The 15742-nt window shown below is 39.0% G+C and overlaps 4 long non-coding RNA genes across 4 annotated transcripts in view; 3 read left to right on the plus strand and 1 right to left on the minus strand.

The window, feature by feature from the left end:
* LOC136360689 (uncharacterized) overlaps nucleotides 1–15742 on the plus strand; it is a 538204-nt gene that overhangs the window by 418054 nt on the left and 104408 nt on the right. The window lies entirely within an intron of this gene.
* LOC136360693 (uncharacterized) overlaps nucleotides 1–15742 on the plus strand; it is a 61038-nt gene that overhangs the window by 25633 nt on the left and 19663 nt on the right. Inside the window, exon 2 of the long non-coding RNA XR_010743496.1 lies at nucleotides 12019–12132. This is a non-coding gene — a long non-coding RNA (uncharacterized lncRNA). The remainder of the gene's footprint in view (nucleotides 1–12018; nucleotides 12133–15742) is intronic.
* Nucleotides 867–1881, minus strand: LOC136364629 (uncharacterized). The gene is made up of 2 exons (XR_010744196.1): nucleotides 1765–1881; nucleotides 867–970 (listed from the first exon to the last, which is right to left on the minus strand). It is a non-coding gene; the product is annotated as an uncharacterized lncRNA (long non-coding RNA).
* On the plus strand, nucleotides 1722–3340 carry LOC136364564 (uncharacterized). The gene is made up of 2 exons (XR_010744182.1): nucleotides 1722–1798; nucleotides 3069–3340. It is a non-coding gene; the product is annotated as an uncharacterized lncRNA (long non-coding RNA).

Raw genomic sequence — 15742 nt, forward strand, 5'->3', positions numbered from 1 at the left:
GACATGGTTACATGTCTGCATCCTTGTTATAGTAACCAGAAAAGTTAAATTGGGCGAAGTGCAGATAGCTGAATTCTTGACAGAAATTTGACAGAATTTTAGTTTGAATGTGTTTATATATGTGTAGAGGGAGGCAGTTTCATGAAAAGTGTAAAAATGTGTCTATGAGGCAAGAGAAACTTAGTAGTTAATATTGAAGAGCTGGTGCTGGTTTTGGCTGAGGTTAATTTTGCTCATAATGGTTTGTATGGAGCTATTTGTGTGTAGTAGGTTAGTATGGAGCAGTGTTGATTATTCAGGGATCGTTCCTGCTGAGCAGCGCTGAGCTTCCCATCGCAGCCCTGAGCAGCTGGGGGTGCACAGGGACTTGGAGAGGGCACGGACGGGACACCTGACCCCAAATGACCACAGGAGTATCCCACACCATGTGGCATCGTGCTTGGCAATTAAACTGGGGGGAAGGTTGATTGGGGAGCTGTTGCTGAGGGACTGGATGGGTATTGGTGTGTTGCTACTGTGTGATCATTTTCATTTGCTTTGCTTTTATTTCTTGGGTTTTATTTGTTTGTTTTTGCCGTTTTCATTTTATTATAATTTGTTGAGTTTATTTTATTTCAGTTATTAATCTGTTCTCCTGCAAACCCATGAGTTTTCTCACTTTTACACTTCCAGTTCTCTTTCCTCCATCCTTCTGATGGTATCGAATGAACAGCTGTGGGATGCTTAGTTGCCAGCTGTGGTTAAACCATGGCATAGCTATTCCTGATGACTTCACTTTCTTTTATACTGAAAACCTTTTAACTAACTTCTCTGGATTTTCCTAGAGAAAAAAATTGGCTTTTCTTTCTTTTTCTTTTTTTTTTTAATTATTTTTAATTTTTTTTTCTTTTTCCCCTTTCTAGTTTTTTTTTTTTGGCATGGAAACTGTTCCTTTTTTTTTTATGGGTGTCAATGACAGTGCTTGCACTCTCTGAAAAATCAAATTTAGGGGATATTTTGATGAACACAATGAACAAACACACCAATTTAGTGGGTATATCAAAATGTATTGGTGAAAATTTTTTTAGCCTCCATTCTAAGTCTGTCTCAAACTGACTGTAACACAGAAACCTGTCCATTTCCAAACTCGTTGGTTTCTTTTATTTTGCAGGATGCAAATATGGCATGCATTATTTCACATATGCAAACATGCTACAAGGTGTCTGAATACATATTACATTTTCTGTGGAAAGTCAAGGTCTCGGAAGGAATTTATTATTAAGCCTGAATGGAATTAGAAACTGAAACACAGCAGTGCTACAACATGGATAAATTTATACCAATTGCAGGTCCAAAATGATTAGCATAGCTTCAGTTGTTTTCTCCTACCTGGAAACCTCAAGACCTTGAATATATTCTTACATACTTGCAATTTATAAGGGCCATAAGAATCTCTAATCCACAGTTTTCTCTTCACAGAACTATGTTTTAAATTCCTGAGTCTGGCCTCCTGCTATATTTGTGTAGATAAGTGAGGTTTTTTTCTGCAATATCTTCGGGCGTGCCTGGAAAATGTTTTCTTTTGATAAAGAATTTGTGGGTTTTTTTTTTTTTTCAGAGCAGCCCTCACCATAGAAACATGTTTTCAATTTAATACTGATAGGAAGCTGTTTATTTTTAAAAAATAAAAAATAAAATAAAAAATAAAATAAAATAAAAAAAAAAAACAAGAAACCCAACCTTTTTTTTTCATAGTCACCTCAAGATGGTAATTTCCTAACTCACCTGAGGAGGACCATAGGGTCAGGATGACAGTACTGTAAGTTTGGAGGTCACTGCTCCCTTTGAGAGGCCACTGCTGATAGTGTCACTCCAGCAGGATTTCGCTGAAAGCTTTTCCCTAGGTTCCAGCCAAACATGGTACTGGTGAAATTCACGGTTGTCAGAAGTGCTGGTGTGACTGAAGAGCTCTGTGTACAGCACTTTTGGACAGTGCAGTTGTGTGAACTCCCTGATGAGCTCCAGCAGCTCATGGCCTTTCTGCCCTGTGCTGGTGCTGCCTCTTGTAGCCATCCCTGCAGTCAGGAGAGAGCTCACCTGCATAATCCTCCTGTCCCTTTGTTACACAGGAAATAAAAGAGGGGGTGGTGAGGAATACACAGATGAAAATCCTGGCAGGAGCACCTGAGCAGGGCTGTGCTGCAGCACTGTGATTCAGCTTCTGTGTCTCATCTCTCTCACTTGGTCCTTAAAACTGCTCCAGTGGGTGATCTGGCCCCAGACACCAGTAACCATTGCCAGGAGAGTCCTTTTGTTGTCAGTGGCTTTGATCTGCTTCTGGCTGCAAGGAGCCCGAGCTGCAAGCCTCGAAGTATGGGGTTCCTTCTTTGGGATAGCTCCTGAGCAGCTTTCCAGAGAAAGATCATTTATTCCCAAGGACATTTTCTCTGACTTTATAGAAAAGGCCTTGGACTGCTGCTGCTGCTGCTTTCCTAAGAATGATTTGAAAACCTTTGATATTTGAAAGCTGAGCTGTTATGATCAGACAGATAAATCACATGGGTAGCTGGGCAAGAGTGTTCTGTGTTAGATACTGAAGAAAAACTCTTTTACTGCAGAAAAAACCCTCCACTTCCTTTCACTGTCCCTTTCAGCAGGGCTGTTCATGTAGTCTGTGACTTCAGGTTTGGGTAAGATAACTATAGGAAGTCCTATACATATTGGGATTACAGCATCAAAATTTACTTTTTCTAAGTGATCTTCAGTGTTTGCTTTTAATTTACTCCAAATGTCCACGTTGGCAAACTTACTCTGCCAACTGTTTATAAAATATTCATGCAAACAAACAAAACCCTGAGGCTCAAACTGAAAAGTTTTTGCAGAATTCATTGAAGTGTGTTTACTTTTTATTTGCCTTATATTGGTTTATTCCCTTTTATTAAGGTGCTGAGGCATTTTTTTTAAGGAGCTTGAAGCATTTTTATTTTATTTTATTTTTTTCCCTGCTTTCTGCTCTGCATCTCAGAACACAGGGAAGAATATATAGGAGCTGTGGTCAAAGACGTAATTTTTCTTTGCTTTGTGTCCAGAAAAACTGAGTTATGAATGTCATGAAAATGTGAAGTCTGAGCTGCTCTGTGTTTTCTCCCATTCCAAACATTGACATGGACTCTCCAGAGTGCTACCATGAGATACTTGAGAAAGAACTAACGAATCAACATCTCAGGAACTTTGTTCCACAAAAAGAATATCAAGACAGGTGTAATAAGAAGACAATTGCAAACAAATAACCTCACTTCTTAGTCTTGAAGATTGAATTAATTCTGTATGTATTACCAAAATAAATTACCAAGCAAATGTGCTCAGGCAGTGCATCCGGAGGGATTTAATTTTGCAGCTAATTTATTACTTGTTTTCACGTCAGTTGGCCTGTCAGAAGATCTACTTATCTCCTGTACGAAGCATTGTCATTCTGCTAACAGGAATAATGTTTTGTAAGTCAAAGAATGAGATCCTGTAAAGCTCGTGAATGAACAGCCTAGCGCTAGGCAAATACCATTTATCTAGCGAACAAATGTCCCTTTTCGGTTGTATGTGATAGGTTTTGGTTGAACTTTTCCCAGACGGTTCATGAGCAGAACGTTTCGGTGCTGAAGGTGAAGGGACAGGACCATGTACAGCACAGGGCGCTGAGGAAACCCGGCTCCTGTGTGCTGGGCAGGAGGCAGATGCTTGTCCTGCTGAGTCATCGGCTGTTTGGGTTTTGTCCTTAAAGCTTCAACTTCCCGAGGCAGGGAACATGTAATTAGCACCACGTTTGTCTTTTGTCTTGTCACTGTACTCTTGGAAACCCGAGAGCTTTGCACGTTCCGGTGCGCCTCCCTAACCTGAACGATACAGTGAACCTGAAATACACTCTCCGGGGGTTGATGGGGTTTTTTTCCCCCTCCACACATAGGAACTGGGGCTTAAAGAAAAATATACTATGTTCCTCAGCTTGCTGCAAAATTATCAGAGCTGGCATGCTGGGTGTAAACAACCCTGCACAAAATGCAGCAGGGTGTGATGTGATGGATGGCCTCCTGGTCAGCTTCATGGCAGCACCCTGCTGGGACTGAAGCAGAAGCCCACAGCTGGTACCCCATTCTGGAAATGCAACAGGGCTTACTTTCTGAAACGGGGTTTAAGTCTTGTTCTTGGTGGCAGCTCTGTTAAAGCATTTTCTTTTAAATGAGCAGGACCAATAGTGTAGCCATATTAGCTTGCTCAGGCATCTGAGTCACTGCAAGAAGTACAAGAAGTGTCAAGCATGAGGGGATGTGAAGCTTAAGCCTCCCATAAGACCTACCTGTGAAATTGAGTTTAGTGTGCATAGCAAAACTTTTAAGCTCTTCAAAGGTTAAACTGTAGATTAATTCAAAATTTAGTATCTGGCAGTAGTTCAGGCTCAGAAGGCCATCCAACTGTTATTCTGTTTTGGGGTATTTTTTTTAATCTTTATTTGTATTCATTGTTGGCACAGTAAAGGAATGCGAATTCTTTCTTTTGTTTTTGCTGTGAAGCCTTGCAAGTCTCTTGCCCAAAGCAGGTTTGCTGATTTCAAGTGAAGCCACATCATTTAAGTGATAATCTCTTATTTTCTTCCAGAGAGGTGTAGATGTAAATAAATTAGTCCTGAATTACTGTTGGCAACCCTTTGTTCAAGTTCATGCATGCTCCTGGCACTCATGCCTGCATGCCAGAGAGTTCTTGGCTAATACCTGTCAACAGAAACCCTCACTCAATGCAGGCATCATGAGTTACCAGTTCCTAGACTGGCTCAGATGGAAAGGATAGTCTTTCACCTCTTTTCCCTATTAATTACAGGGCCAGGTATTGAATTATCCAGAGCCCTGTTAGGAGAGGTGGCCGCTCCCCTAGGAATGGAATGCTGCTTGTCCATCATTCTGAAAGCATCCCTTCCCACCTTAGGCTTATGGTTAAAAATAAAGACCTTATACATCCGGTGTATTGGCAACAGATATATGCTAGAGACAGGTGTGCAAAATCAAAGCAATTCTTTCCTATTTCCAAAGGATAAATTTTAATACCTCTCCCTCTGTATTTTATTAACGTACAAATTTTCGAGGACACTAATGAAAAATATGAATGCATAGTGCTAAAACTTGCCTTTATTGAAGGGGCTTGCAATTAAGATGTTGCATGTCCCCCTTCACATGGGAATTGCATAATTTGAATGTGTACTTGACATCCTTCACTTCTCTGCTGTAAATTTCTTGATCAATCAATTATTAATTACATTTATTTTAGCATTCTTCCTACCAGGTCACTGACCACTCCACTTTTTAAGGCCGGAACAGATTGATGCCATTTGGATCAGAGTAGAATTGTTCCTGTCAAAGTAATGACTTCCCTGATGAATACTGAACTGAAAACAAACCACAGAGTGGATCTTCTGCCTAGCCGGGCCACGTTTACATCAGTGTAGAAGCCTAGTTTGGCACAGAAGGTATTTTACCATATAAACCTATAAAACAAATGTTTTAGCATTATGATGAGTTTAGGTGATTTGACTTAAATATGAAAAATCTCCAGTGTTAATAAATTTCTGAAACCGCAAAGACTGGAAGTTAGGAATCTTGGAAGTAGGTGGATTTTTTTCATTTATGTGGTTTTCTTTCTCATTGCAGAGAAGATTCTAAAAATATTAATTACTCTAGGACTTTTAAAATTACTAGAAACCAAGAAAAACTAGTTAAATTATAAAAGTTTGCCTCTGTAATATATTTAAAGCTCATATTTAATACATAGATGTAGGTACAAATAGGTTGCTGTGATTTTTATATTGAGCATGTTTGGTATGTTTTGTGCCAGTGGTGAGAAAGATGTGGGATTGAAATGAAGATGTAGTAGGACAAGCAGGGATGTTTTGGAAGGCTGACTCCTAACTTAAGAAAAGAAGCTGGCACAGAGCACAGAGCTGAAACTCCAGAAGAAATGCGCACCAGCTGTGAGTGCCAGGGCAGGAGGTCACTGAAAAGGGAAAACAGCAGGAAAAGGCATGAAATCAACAGGTAACACTTGTTATTCAGGAAAGTTCTGGGAACTCTGCTTGCAGCAACCATGCAAAAATGGAAAGAAAGTGTTCTGGGTGACCCTGACATACGCAGCAAGGAATGTGCAAGTTTTGCTGAATAACTTTAGGCATGTTTGATCTTAAGTCCTGTTGGAAGAATAACTTGAAAGGTCTGGTTTGGATGAGACAGAAAATGAATTTAGTAATGAAGAAGTGATTTGGAATGCTATGCACATACAAAGAGGTCCACAGGATACCTCTCTACACAGCCAAAGGGTGTGTGTAACTTCGAAGTGTATAAAAGAGACAGAAAGGGACTGACTTAGATCCATTTTTATGCTTACAAATAATGAGCTTAGAATAGAGTTGTTTATCTTCACTATAGGCCTGAACACTTCCCTCCCAAATACAGTTAGTCAAGATAGTATAAACTATTTCTGTTTCTTCTTCCTTGCTGCTTGCAGAACAAACAGTGTTATTGTTGTTGTTTTTTTTAATAAACTGTAGGTTTGTGATTAGTTTCATGAAAGAAAGCTAAAATGACTTCATTTTTTGTGTGCATGGTCCTTCCACCACTAAGTTTAGCTTTCATATCTGTCTCAGAGGAGAAGCTCCAGTCCCTGGGGGAGCTGCAGTTTCTTTTGGGCCAATGCTAGTATACAATGGAGCAAAACTGAAATGTACTGATTCTTTTTCATTATTTCTTTTGCTGAACTTGCAAAAGAAACACACCTTATTTAAGATAAACTACTTGATGGTTTCACAAGGTTACTCCACAAAGTTTGCCTAAAGGAGTTGAAATTTATGGTAAGAGTGTGCACTGAAGCTCTTTGTTGATTAATGAGGAGGAGCATGTAGTAGAAAATTACTTCAAATCACAGCAGAAATTTCCGTTCCCTTCTTCAGAAACAATGTTGAAAGTAGCCATAGTATGCTGGCTGCTTTGAAAGATAACCTGATAGCAGAGGCAGGCATATTGTGTTCCTTGAAGAAAGAAGGGAAGAACAGAAAGTTGCTTTGTTCTTCAGAAAAGACAGTTCCTATTCTGTCTTTTCTACAAAATCTGGAGCTGTGTGCTAGGGGGGATGCCAGGGGCCAATTAATCTGTGCCTCTGTGCTAGTGCGAGGTCAAGTGTACCCAGCCCTCCTTAAAACATGTTCTGCTTCTGTCTGCTCTTGAAAACCTTCAAGAGTGATTTTCCAGTCTTCCTAGCTAGTCTTAACTTTGTTTCATCCCTTTCTCAGTGCCTTCAGAATTTGCTCTAGTATTTAATTTGAGTGCTAGTTACTGGAAAATAAGCTAATGTTCTTGTTTTCCTGTTCCTAGTGGCTATGAAAAATAATCGCTTTCTGTCTTATTTTATTTGGAAACTGATGTTTTATCTGCCTCTGGCATTTTTTTTTTTCAAATCAACTATGACAGTTCTTTGGTAGGTTTTATATCTTTTGTTTGCCTCTGAATTTTCTATATGAAGTTTTGTTGCAGAAGAAATGGGATCTTACAGATCAGGACAACTTTGCTGAGGTTTTATTAGAGCTGTAAACTGAAGATATACACGTGTAGTTATAGTATACTTACAACTTCCATTTCTGGATTTCCATTCTAGATATCTAAATGCTATTTTGTTTCACTCTGTCCTTTACAGAGCTCTCTTGCTTTTACTTGGTTTTCCTATACCCCTTCCAAGGATGAATTTTACTGTAGCGTTCCTCTGATTTAACAAGAACAGCTGCTCAGTCAAGAAGGCAGAGGGGAGACCCTGCTGAAGGCTAAAGGGGAAACTCAGTTCCTTAGTAGCCCTTTGACTCCTGCAAAAGCGTAAACAAAAAAAGTACACCTGACTTTCCTGTGGGATTCAGGAGGGGCTCAGTGGTGTGAACACCAGTCAGACCATTATGAGCATCTTTAAAATTTCACCCTGCATTTCCTACAGGCATCTTGGTTCTCATGGCTGAGATAGGGCAGGAATATTTAATTTAATGCCAGGTGTCTCTTTCTAAAGGCTTCAAATTATCAAATATGATTTCATATTACATGTGTAGATTTCTTGCTTAAATATGACTGTGGAAAAACAGTGTAAGTGTTATTTCTAGTTTGGGATTCCCCATCAGTCCTTGCCTTTGTTCATCTACTTTGCACTCCCTTTCAATTCAGTGTCCTGGGCTCCTTATTAGCATTTGGCAGCAAACATTTGCTTTTTCCCACCACAAGTATTTATTAAGTCAGCCAAAAAGCCAGGAAATCCCCCATCATATCTGTGGTCAAGGTTTATAATAAAGGCTTAACACTTGTAAATGATACACCTCAAGACATTCCAGGGGATGTCTGTTGTAAGGAAAGAAAATTGACTGAAATGATGCTCTTTTAAGTGTCTCTCCCTTCAAACAGGATCCCTTGCTTGTTTATCCCTGTATCCCTGTAGCTGTGAACAGCGGCTCTGGCAGAGCAGAACAATTTAAAAATTTTGGTTGCACTCCTAAGTGTTGAACTGAAGAAAACATTTCACTTATGCTGTGTGAGTGGAACAGCCAGTTTCTCTCCCAAGGAGAACAAGCACAAAGCTGAACTGAAATTAGTCATTGTTTGTTGCATTTGCATTCAGCAGGAGTGCAGTGCATGGAGGGCCTGTGTTGCTGAATCACTGACTGTGGCTTGCTTTCCTACAATAGAGAGAGGTGATGGGTATGAATAATGCTAAGGTCTAAATGTGTATAATTCTTATGCTGTCTTTATTCTCATGGATATGTGGGACCTTGCCCTGTCAACAGCAATTCCTCTCTTCCCTGCTTCATCCCCATCAGTCATTTCTAAGGCTATTTGCATGTGAATCCCTACGGACACCTCTGGCAACACTGGGGCTGACCTGCTAAAAGTAGATCTCCTCGGCTTTCAATCATCTTGCCGCACATAATAGCTACATAATCCTGCCTGACTGCAAGGAAATGACTGCACACTGAAGGAAAGGGCAGATCAAGGTTCTTACTCGAACTACTCAGACAACCCGTGCTGGTAGTGAGCAACCGATCACACAGAAGCCATGAAGATCAACCACCTGATGTGCTGATACCATCCCCCAAATTGCTCGAGGTATTGACGTCATCCATTAAGTTAAGAAAGCGTCCATATTCCCCTGTCTATTCCCCGGGGGCTTCTCTTCATTCCCCTGGTTTTGAACTTGTATCTCTGCTGACACTCACAACTGCTTAATGGAGTCCATTCTTCCCCTTGAGGTGGGTGTGTTATTAGGGCTTGGGCATTAGATAACCTCACCTGACAGCTAAACCAAAGTTTGGCTGCAGAAACCTTGTCTGAGGGTCGATTGGTAGCATAGCAAGTTGCAATGGGGAAAGGTGGAGGTTTCAGAAGGGTAACATAAGAAAATATCATGCGAAACACTGTTGAGGATTTAGAGCTCTTATTTCTGCAGAAGTGAAGTTTCACCCACAGTCTGTTGTAACTATATCACCACAGATAGCAATGAGAAAGCAGAATTGTGGCATTTGTAAAGCTGTTTTCATGTAGAGGAGGGTGCTGTGAGTGCAGCTGTTGCTGGCAACAAGAACAGCTTGGAATTAGGTTAGGCAAAGTGGCACTCACATAAGGAGTGTGCAGAGGGAAGACTTGTGAAAAGCAATTGTAGGAAATATGGTTTGGGAAAGTGTCTCCAGATTCATTAACATGCAACATAATTAATACTCTGCCTGTGCTGAAGCACTTGTGGTTATATAATAAATAGAGGCTTGATGGGACAATATGAAGTGCTATCTCAGCAGGGAAATTCCATATCATGGAGCAAAGAGGCAATCTATGAGCTGATAGTTTTATATACTACCCTTATCAAACTTTCTAGGCATTGCATGGTGCAGCACAGTGCATAGAGTAAGAAATTAGGAGCATTATAATTTTCACTTTTACTTATAGGATTAATGACTTCTTGGAAGTTTTAGTGAATGCAATGCACTCTTGTCATTTTCCAGCTGAGCCGTGGAAGTCAACAAAGCTTATTTTTCAAAGTATTCACTTGGTATTGTTTGAAAGATCATGAGGGGATGCTCCAGATCATTGTTGTCTGGGTGTAAAGGATAATAGGATTAATAGTTAAAGAGAAGAGGTAAAATGATGAATTTTACTTTTTCTAGAAGCATTTATTATTGGTCTCCTCATGAAGGAATCTTTACAATTACAGATATGTGAGGATAAAAAATGAAAATATGTAAACCTTGAGGATATTATGAAGCCATGAAGCTGCTACCACTACATTTTCTGATACTAAGTTTTTAGTTTTAGCATGTTCTGTACGTTGACCACTTTCTTCTGACTCCCTCTTTGCTGATAGGATTTCTAGAGGTTTGGTTTTTCTTTTATATGACACAATTTTGGTCAGACCTATCTATGGATATAATTGGGGATTTATTTTTTCTCTTCTCCTAGCTCACCTATTAAAAAAATTGAGGGAATTTAAACTTTATCAGGAACCAAGCTGACTTTTCTAGAGTTCTGGTTTTAGAGAAGCATTTTGCTTCTGTGACTTGAGAGATGTTTGATAAATTGCTTATTCATGTCAACTTAGGCTCTGAAAGTAAGAGCTTAAATGATGTCTTTCAGCATGGAAAACCTTGTAATTTTCTTGTAAAAGAATATTCTTTTCCTGAAACAACTTCCTCCGTATTGTTGAGTGGGTTTCCTGTGGTTTTTTTTTTTTTTTCAACATCTCTGGGATGTGAGGCTAGCTGTTCTGCTATTCAAAAAAGCAGGACTTACTTCTCAAAAATAAAGTGAAATAATTGGAATATATTAAATTAGTAATAAATTTGCTGATTTTTAAGCTCTTTTTTTTTTTTTCTAAAATAAATTACAGCACACACATGTAAGGGCTTTTTTCTATGGTTTAAATAAATAATTTGGACTGCTGATTTATTGTTTTCACTTCTCTTGTCATGGCTTGGGAAAATAGAGACTATTGTCTTCAGGATGCTTTGACTTTTGCATGCAAATATTCTCATTTACTTCAGAGACAGTAACAACCTGTGAAAGTTATAGTTCTGTTTAAGTCTTTGCAGAAGCATGTTTTTTGTTTCTGTTCTTTGAATCCTCAGGGGGTACAAGTTCCACATCCTCCTTGAAGAAACTCTTCTAAAGCTGTTCTGTACTTGCATGTAGATATCTTCTTGTTTGCAGTGATGCAAGTCCCTCTTGCTGTTCACATCAGAAATAACAGACTGCAATAACCACTGTATATTAACAATACCACTGTTTTTCAAGTTCACAATTCTCTTCCCTACTTCTGCTCTCAGCCCCACAGTCTTTTTGAAAATTAAGGAATTGAGTGCCTGTCAGGCTACATGTGCTGTATCCTGCTTGGGACAGGAAGACATACTGGGTGTTAGCTTATGTCAATTAGCATCCTTTTCCCTGAAAGGGAAACTTCACGTCTCAAATTCACACGTGCATTTTGTTTATATGCTTAGAAACAATTCTTTTAGCCAACAGGGAACAGTGAATTTTACAACTGTTAGTTCCAGAAGTAGCTGATAAAAATTAGGATGAATTTACAATGCATTCTAACAACCAAGACTCAGACCCTAGAATATCTTACTGAAATTCCTATCGGGACTTATATTTATGGAGAAAAATAATGGGAGAGTATGAATGAATGAAAGCTCTATAATTATGTAAACAAGAAAACAATTTTTATGTTGTAAAGTTTGTGGTAAAAAGGGATAGAAAACCCCAAATGCCAAACTAGATGAAGACAGAGAATAAGCAATGAATGGTAAAACCTGATATTCCTTAACAGTCAGCAAATAATCTTCCTTCTAGTCATCTTTAACGAAGACAATATTGTTCTAAAAATACTAGTCATGTACCTTACTATTGTTTATCTTGCTAAAGGATGATACTGAAAGAGGACAAGTAAAAGAATAAGTTTTCTGTTTTGTGCATATTCTACTACTTACCACAGAATGCCAATCTTGAAGACAATGCCTAGATGTTATAAAAAGACAATTGGAAATTGTGAAGGACCTGTATGCTTTCTGCTTTGAGAATGTTCTTTCCTGAACTTTAACAAAATAAGGTAAAACCTAATGTTTGGGGTTTTTTTAAACCTCCTTGTGGAGAAAGGGGTATTTATAATGTCAAAGACTTCCACAAAAATCCCTGCTGGTTCAGTCATAAAATCCAAAGGAATTAAATTGAGTGTTGAGTATTTTGTGGGCTGTAGGTAATACCTGGCATCTTTTTTACAGAGGATTTGAATTCCTCAGGTTGTATGCTTCCTCAGGTTGCATCCACTTTACAGTGCAAGGTCAAATGTATGTTTTTGCAAATATGATATGAATATGCATATTTGCAAAAATGAGGGTTTTTTTTATTACCTAACTTACCAAAATCTACCAAAATTAAATAAAGTTAATTTTACTGAGAAACTTTCAGGCTTTGTATTTTTCTGGTGAATAACTAGTGTTCTTTCACTTGGAAAAACCTGGTTTGCACAAGCATCCTCTTGGGACTGTGCTTTCTCCCAGAAGAAATCTTGCATTCTACTGTCTCCTGAGTCACTTGCAACAGTTAGACCCATTTCTTCTGGGAGAAAGCACAGCCAGCCTTTGTGATTGGAGGAAGTGATTCCTCTTTCCATGTTATTTTGCTTGCTGTGATGATGGATAAATGCATTAATATGTCTACTTTATGCTAGACTAAAGTGGGAGAATAGTGTTAACAACGAGGCTGTGCTTTCTGAAAGTCCAATAAAAAAAACTTCTCAACCTTTAAAACAAATTAAAAAGTTAAAGGCTGTGTGTCAGATCCCTAGTAATGCTTTTATTCCTCTGGAAAGTCTACCTTTGCCAGTGAATGCTTTAATTTATTAAGAATGATCTGACTATTTCTCTTTGAGAACTAGTTGGTGTTCTTTCTCTTTGTTATTGAGTCTCTTAGATTCTCCTTCATTTTTACTGAATATTGTCCTTTAAGCTGGCATTAATTTACAGAAATATTTAAACTATTGCTCTCTCACTGAAATGTCATTTACACAGACCCTCCTTGAACAAGTGTCACAAAATACGTATTTTTTCTCTTTACCTATAACTCTGAGCACTCTGATGTTTTCAACCTTTTCTTCACAACCAAAAAGCCATAAAACTAGAACTAATTATTTTCAAATCAAAATAAATGAACACTGAAATGTTCTTGTAGATACTCTGAAAAACAAAATTTTACTCTCCAGCAAACTCAAGTTATAGGATTTGCAATAAAATGTTAGCAAGAAGACATTTAAGGGTGATTTCAAGGAGTCTTCATGAGTTGACATCAAAGCTATGAGTTACCCTAAAGAATTCCTCAAAAAAATTTCTGTAATAAATACACTGCAATGCAATAGATAAACCTAACTTATTTTAAGATAAATCTTGTTCTGTCTATTTGGGCACATATTTATGACCTAGTCCTACATTTTAAATTAAGGGCAGCACTGTTTGTTACATTTTTTTTTCCTAAGTATTGCTGGCAGTAGCTTTTCAGCACTTCTTGTATGGTCCCTTTTCAAACCTCTGGTGCCTAGTGTAGATATATAACAGAATAGCAGACTGTGGCTGTATCCTGAAGGACTGTTTTCTCTTGATTTTCCATTGGAACTTTGATGAAGTTGGACTCTTTTTGAAGAGCAGCCTCTGAAAGGGAAATGCATAACATACATCCTGTGGTTAGCATATATTTCCTGTGATGAATAGTCTGAGAAGGTGGTGAATTGTAGTCAAAAGCTTGATACCACAGGACCATGCTGTGCTGGTTTTGGGTGGGGTAATTTTCTTCTCAGTGGCTAGGATGGGGCCATGTATTGGATTTGTGCTGAACACAGGGCTGGTAACATAGACATGATTTTGTTATTGCTGAGCAGGGCTTACACATAACCAGGGCCACCTCTGGTTTTTCTGCTTCCAGACTAACAAGGATGTTGGGGGTGCACGGGAGGCTGGGAGGTGACACAGCCAGGACAGGTGACCCAAACTGACCAAAGGGATATTCTGGGCCATGTGACATCATGCTCAGTGAGGGGAAGGAGCAAGGAGGGGGGATGTTTGAAATGATGGCATTTGTCTTCCCAAGTAGTCACTGCATGTGATGTGGCCCTGCTCTCCTGGAGGTGGCTGAATGCCTGCCTACCCATGGAAAGCACTGAATTAATTCCTTGTTTTGCTTTGCTTGTGTGTGTTGCTTCTGATTTCCCTAATAAAGTATCTTTATCTCAACCCACGATTTCTCCATCTTTTACTTTTTCAATTCTCTGCCTCTTTGGGAGAGTGACTGGCTATGTGGGGTTTAGTAGCTGGCTGGGGTTAAACCATGATGCATTCAGAGGTAAAAATATATAACTGATCCAGTCCTCATAAGGAGAATAAGTAGGAGAAGGATCTACTATTGCTTTTGAAAACTTTTTTTTAAAGGCTATGATTCTAGTAATTCAAAGAAAAAACAGCTGCTGCTTCTCTTGAATATCCTTTGTCATCTAAAGCCTGACTCCAGCTTTGCATGTCCTTTCCCCCAAGCATGCTGAAGGACAAGAATGTTTGTTTTGAATATAACAATAATCTTGCCCTGACTTAAAGAATAACTTTTATTCAATTTCAGCTGCCGAGGTTATGTGCCATTTTTTATCTACTTAATACAGTACCATCTCATCAGTTTCCTGATGCAGAAAAATGAAAAATCAGGCTAGGTCTCTCTCTTCCTTGGTGTTCAGTCTCGTAGTTGATATGGACTCGTTATTAAATTGTTTTATGAAAGAAAGGTGGGGAGCAAATCAATGCAATACAATGAAATCTATCATCCTAAAGATGGGTGTGTGTGCATTTCCCCTCTCCCCTTATAGTGCAACGTGGAAGTATGCCTGGAAACCGCAGTTGTGGGACACAACAAAAAACCCCAACAACTCGGAGTAATAGAAACTGGTTCTCCTCTGTCAAAGGAACAAAAGCAGGGGAAAGTCTGCTAAAGCAAACATCTTGGATTGTGGCAGCAGGACTTGAAAGACTGGACCTGCCTAATGACAGTCTGCAAGTCCTTGCTGAATGAATTTGTACAAAGCGCTAATGAAGACAAACAGTCTATTTAGGCTGCTGGAAGGCTCCCATTCAGCCAGCAGCTGGCATGAATGTTGTCAGTCAGAAGACACAAGCAGATGACAAATAACTGAATATGTGGAAAAAATGAGATGACAATGAGCTGATTTCTCATTAACACTTCTTTTCTTCTTCTTTAGATATTATAAACGCATTATTCAGGGTTGGTTGTAATGGCCTCCTAAATGCCAATAAGTCACGCTGAAGCAGTGTGCAGATGGGAGGCTGCTGCTGGATAGGAGGACAGTCCCTCTCCACTGGAGCTGCTGGGCACTTTGTATCCCAAGGTATTCACAACTCTCTATGCTCCCAAAATAACTTCTGTGCAGTACAAGAAACAAAAGTCTTACATAAGCAGCATTCCTGTGAAGCACTCTCCTGCTTTTCTTGCTCTGATTACAAAAGAAGCACCATTTTTATGAAAATTAGGGGTAGGTTTGTTATCAAGAGTAGAGATGGCAGAATACTTTGAAGAGCATAATCAAAGTAGAACAGCCTTCTATATTTTTTCTTCAGTCTTCACAGACTTTTGCATGTTCTTTTTCTTGGGATAATGGAAACTATCAA

This window comes from Sylvia atricapilla, chromosome 1 (genome assembly GCF_009819655.1).
Source record: "Sylvia atricapilla isolate bSylAtr1 chromosome 1, bSylAtr1.pri, whole genome shotgun sequence".
In the NCBI taxonomy this organism is placed as follows: domain Eukaryota; kingdom Metazoa; phylum Chordata; class Aves; order Passeriformes; family Sylviidae; genus Sylvia; species Sylvia atricapilla.